A 6,000-nucleotide genomic window follows, 5' to 3' on the forward strand; every position below is an offset into this window, starting at 1 on the left:
ATGGAAATGTTACATTCTTAAAACATTAATAATTAAAATTGTCATCTAATAGCTATGGCTCCCCACACAACCAGAATAACAAAGCCAGGCACAGAGCAGTTATAAGATCCTGATTCTGCCAGATCCTGATAGCTGAAGGTACTAAGCATCTCCCACCAAGCAATCATTAGCTTCAGTGTGAGTTTAGTGTGCTCAGCACCTTGCAGGATTGGAGCTAGATGTTTCTGTTTTCAGCTTTATTTACTTAACAAGGTCCTAAAGGACTTCAAAATGTCATTGCACAGAAACATTCCATTAGAAGAGAAATGGATTTTGCACGTCAGGCTTCTTTCTCTTTACATAGCTGTGCTAGCTGCTTTCCAAACACATTAAAAGACAGGTCACCGCCTCAAAGAGATCACATTCCAGATAAATTTAAAGACAAAGCAAAGTCAGGGTTGGGAAGAAGAAATACAACCTTTGTTTAACAAGTGCTTGTTTTCTCTGTCCCCACCTACTGTATTAACCCGTGTAAGTGATCATTTATGTTTCATTAAACAACAGTCATTGTGTTTCAAATTACACTAGCCAAGTAGAAAATTCAAACAAAAATGAAATGTTTTGAATGGTAGGGTGCTATCTGGACAAACACCAAGTTTGAATCTTCTCTGAAAAGAGATTGCCTAGGAGCAGCACTTTCTCCCTCAACTACATGTGTACAAGTCATGATTGAAATAAGGTTTTACTGATTTTTACTCTTACTGTAACTGCAGAATAAACACAGCTAAGAAAGCAGAAGTTGGATCCTTTTCCTCCTTGAACAAATCCATCAGAATGATGTATTAAATTTTGATTTGTAACATCACTGCAACCTCAGTGAAGGTAATAGGAGTACTGCTCAGGTGCCACTAAAGGTCTAATTTGCAGGCAGTGGAGTCACACAGGTGTTAATGAGGGCATAATTTCATCTGCAGAATCTTTATGCCCTGACAATTAACAAGAAGCATCCTGCTTCACTTCCAGAACCCAGGTGGAGTTTGCTAGATTGCCAATTAGGAGAAAGAAGGCATCCTTTTATCTGTAATCCAAACATGCTTGATCTGAGGTCAATGAGACACAATAATCAGGGAACCTAATGATGCCATTTTTACTGAGTTGTTTTCAGAGTGGAAACACATTTTAAGGCCCTACGGACACTACAAAAATTTTTTGCGCGTGAAAGTGTTTGAAATCAGCGTGAGAAAACTGTTTCAGTGAAAGCAGTTATTGTCAGCAGATTGGTAACTGTGGGGCCAGATTTACTAAAGCAATTGTTGAAAGTGGCTCACTTGACTGAAAAACTGTTTTCAACCATTTATTTGAAAACTTCCAGCCCATCATGATAGGTGGGCAAAACAACATTGCCTTAGAGAGCTTCCAAGAACTGATGCAAAAAAGCCTTTCAGGTTTGTGGAATGTTTGTGGTGAGAATGGCCTTATGGGGCTATTCTATGGTGCTTCAATACACCAAACTTCTTCCTTCCACCTCCTGTACATATGATCTGAAGCAACAGGCCCACCAGCAGATCATTTTCATTCAGGGTCGGAGCATCACCACTCCAAAACCCTCTATGAATATGCCAAAGCACACCCTCACCACTAACAGATTAACATTGTAACCATAATCAACTGAGTCCCATTCCCCTAATTAGGGGTGTGTGCAGGAATAAAAATTTGATCCCTGTTGGAGGGGGCACAAAATGTGCCCCCAACTGTGGTTCTAGGACCAAAGGAGCTCACTCTCTTCTCTGCAGTCCTGGGGCCGGAGTAGCTGCTTGCGCTCCCTGCCACAGTCCTGGGACCAGAGGAGTTCTTTGCCCCTGTTGATTATTGGGGGAGACTGTGCGGCTGCTCGTCCAGGCCCCTGCCCCCAATGGAAAGGGATGAGAGTTGCGCTAGGGCAGTGGCTCTCAACCTTTCCAGACTACTGTACCCCTTCAGGAGTCTGATTTGTCTTGTGAACCCCAAGTTTCACCTCACTCAAAAACTACTCGCTTACAAAATCAGATATAAAAATACAAAAGTGTCACAGCATGCTATTACTGAAAAATGGCTTCCTTTCTCATTTTTACCATATATTTATAAAATAAACCAATTGGAATATAAATACTGTACTTACATTTCAGTGTATAGTACATAGAGCAGTATAAACACATTGTCTGTATGAAATTTTAGTTTGTATTGACATCACTAGTGCTTTTTACATAGCCTGTTGTAAAACTAGGCAAATATCAAGATGAGTTGATGTACCCCCTGGAAGACCTCTGCGTACTCGCATGGATATGCATACCCCTGGTTGAGAATCACTGGGCTAGGGACAATGAGGCTTCCTGACTCTTTTTATTACATCAGATGAAGGGGGACTGGGCTTGGGGACACATTTTCCTTCCTTACCAATGAAGGGAGAGTCACAGATAAGTATTTTCCCCCTTCCCAAGAGAGAGAAAAGGAAAAACAAAACACGAAGCCCACCCCCATCATAATTTTCCTTTCTTCTCCAGGTACGAAGTGGCAGGAAGGGACGAAACTGGAGTTCGAAGGTCACTCCCACCCCTTTTTTCTCAATCTATTTTACAACGAATTTGCTTCTGTGTTTTGTGCAAATTTGTATTTTCTGTGTCACAATCTTTCATAAAATGTTTTTGAAAGTGGTAGCTACTGGGGGAGAGGGGCAAAAATACATTGGACACCTTACAGAAGCCTGAGGGTGGGCTCAAGAGACATAGCCACTGCATCATACAGGGAAGGGGGGTGGGACCAAGGCCCAAGCATAATTTTTTCAGGCCCAGTACAAACTTTTAACATGGGCCCCCTCCCGTAGTGGGGGGTTGCAGCCTGGGCCAGGCCACCCAGGGCCTCCGGGTCCAATAAAGTGTACCCTTTCCCCCCATTGTGGGGCCCCGGATGGGACCTTACTTCTCACCTCCCACTCAGGCAGGGTAGAGGGGCCTTAGATCCATATTTTTACTTCCTCCTCCAACCTCTTAAATGCAGACAGGGTCAGAGGAACCCCTTGAAGCCACAATTCATGCCCTGCCCTCTCAGCTCTTTCCCCACAAATTCCACCCAAGAGGCAGGAGCATATATCTGCCTTTCCCTTCCTCCTTATCCCCAAACTTGGAAGGGGGTTTGGAGTCACACTTTCTCTGCCTCTCCCCCACCGCCCCATTTGGGCAGTGCTCAGGCATGGCCAGGGGTTCCAGCTGCATACTGTCTGTACCAGTGGTTCTCAACCTGTGGCTCAATCAGCACACAGCTACGGCCCATGTGACATCCTCAGGGCCATACAGGTAGTATATATACTGTGTGGATTTGGCCCGCCTAACACACCAAGAGATGCATATGCATCCCACAATGGTGAATAGGTTGAGTACCACTGATCCCTGCCAACTCTCCCAGGCTAGAAAGGCTAGTCAGGCCGTCTTTCTTATGGCAAAAGAGCTATCACTTCCCACTCACCCCCCTCCTCCCAATGGCGACAGAGTTTAACTGTGGGCTTTCAACTTTTCCCACAGGTGCCTATTTATATTGAATTATTGCCACTTACTCAGCTGGGGACAGCACAATTTCTGCTCCCCCTCCTGGGACACCTCTGCTGAAGCTATAGAGTGGAGCACTAGCTGCAGAATGCTAGGGAACAACAGGGAGAGAAGTACCACTCCTTAATCTGTCCCGCCGTTGGTGGTTGGATAAATAAGCACAAGAACATAGCAAAGTGGCAGCTATGAGGAGTAGTAGAGCAGGGAAGACAGAGTCAGGACTCCTGGGTTCCATTCCAGCTTTGCTGGGCTCACTGGCTATCATCTACACTGTGGACTTTTAGGAAAAAATTCTGGTGCTGCCACTAGTTCAACTGCACCAGGGAAAGTCCAAGTTTAGGTAAGGCTGTGGCATTTCTGGAGCTTTTATCGTCATGTCAGACAAACCTGATGGTGAGCAGATCTGGAATTTCTGTATTTGTGTAAGACTCTGGTCTTTATGTTATTCATTTGAGGTGATTAAATAATGCCTGTCCCTTCCCCACAAGGTGTTCACAGAATAAATGGTTGGACAAAAACAGAAAAATTAGCCCTATAAGATAGCTACTAAATAATATTCACCCATTTCTGGTATTCCTATATAAATGCACCTAAAATTCACTGTATTGCACAGAGGATTGTTTGATGGAAGCCTGGCAGCCTCGAACTCACAGCTTAACTGGAGAACTGTTCCTTGAAAATATTTCAGAATATTAGAAACTATGCCTAAAGACAGCCACCATGAATCATTACTTGAGATTGAACCTGGGACGTGCTGGTATCCCACTGAGAAGTTAACAGCGAGGCAAAAAGAGAATGAGACACTGCTTCCTGGAGGGCGTGATGTTTAGTCAGGGGAGAGAAGAGGCCTGTTTCCTCCATTCACAAGAGAGGAGTGAATCTCCAAATCTACCTTCAGAGTGCTATAATCTGGTATCTTCTCTATCTTCAAAATGTCTTCCTTTTAAAAATCCACTGTTCTGTGAAAAAAGAAAAAAAACCAAAGAACTCAACCCTTTTTCTTGGACACATCAGAAGGAACATGATCTCTAACCTGGGCTCTGCAGCAACTTAATAAACATGTATTCCAGAGCCGTGCACATCAGTATCACTGAGAATGCTTATGTAGAAACAAGAAAGCAAGGCAAAGGCAGATGCAATGACTTCAGCTCCCTTAGAAATACAGGTTGAAAAGCATGCTAGTTAAGTGCTCTAGATAGACATGATATCTTGGGTTTGGAAAGGTGATGTCTCCCTTTAGATGTACAGTCCTGGACTACTAATGATCTAATTAGCTTCTTACTGGTTTTTCTTCTCTTCCAAATATTCGTTAAGAATTTTGTCAGTAATGTTGCCTTATTCTTATCTTAAATTAAGAAACAAAGCCAAAAAGGCTATTTTGCCTCTAGATCATGGAAGAAACTGACGGTTGGTTGGCCTCATACTTCCTCCTTATTTTTATATACTGCAAGCTTCAATCAAGGCTCTCATTGGTGCATTTATGCCCTTTTCTAAATAAGCTACTTGCCTGTATTCTTTTTCAGGTTCTTGTTGGCCCTGTAAGTGCTGATGGGCCTTTTCAGCCTGAGAATAAGGCATATTAGCAAGGCAGTCCTGTACTTTGTCTATGGCTACTCAGAGGTTTTCAATTTCTGGGGCTGCCAGGTACCATTCTCAAGTTTGTTTTTTCAGAACCACAAAACAAAATAAAATGGCATTGCTGATATTTAGACAAGTCCTATTATATTTACCACATATACATAGGGTGTGTCAGAAATGAGCCTGGTAGCCTAAACTTTGAGTTCAGTTATGTGAAGACTGGTATATCTAATGCTGACATCTGATAAGAGCTCTGACTCAAACCCAACTGTTTGGCCAACAATGGACCATCTGTTGCAGAAAATGAGCTAGAGAACTTATGGGACACTTTGCAGGCTATTGAGAATCCCTTATGCTACTTGCTGAACCATTTCCAACACTACTTGAGGGATGACTCGCTAATATCGCTCACAATCAACAAGGAGTCATTTTCTCATGGTACAAAAGGCCTTAGTCTCTATTTATTTACATTTCAAAACCACCATACAATTTGACACTACAACTTGGAGGGGTCCCAGAATAAGAATAATATAGGTGTAAGTTAGGACAGAAATGCAATAGCAGATATGTACAAGGAAGCTTGCATTGTGCCTGCATGTCAGTTGTTTGGCTTAAATTTTCTGGTTAAAAATGTTTAGGAAATCTAAATTTGCTTTCTATGCATTATTCTCCAATATTCACTTAAGATTTGAAGTTGAGAGCTTTCCTGTACATAGAAGATCTGCAGAAAGCAAACACAGCCAAAACCAGTTCTATCTTTTATTAAAGTGAATATTTAAAAAACAAAACCACCACCACCACAGCAATAATCCCTGTACCTTGAAAACCATGTTATGAAAAGAAGCAATGAAGAACTGCTTTACAT

The 6,000-nt window shown here is 42.5% G+C and overlaps 1 protein-coding gene across 1 annotated transcript in view; it reads right to left on the reverse strand.

The window, feature by feature from the left end:
- Window positions 1-821, reverse strand: part of ZBTB38 (zinc finger and BTB domain containing 38) — a 52,157-nt gene extending 51,336 nt beyond the window's left edge. The window contains exon 1 of the mRNA XM_067558466.1: window positions 742-821. The gene's annotated coding sequence lies outside the window, so the exon portion shown is untranslated. The remainder of the gene's footprint in view (window positions 1-741) is intronic.
- Window positions 822-6,000: the final 5,179 nt, after the last annotated feature.

This window comes from Emydura macquarii, unplaced genomic scaffold (genome assembly GCF_026122565.2).
Source record: "Emydura macquarii macquarii isolate MOO-44397 ecotype Brisbane River unplaced genomic scaffold, CSIRO-AGI_Emac_v2 contig_18, whole genome shotgun sequence".
Classification (NCBI taxonomy): Eukaryota; Metazoa; Chordata; order Testudines; family Chelidae; genus Emydura; species Emydura macquarii.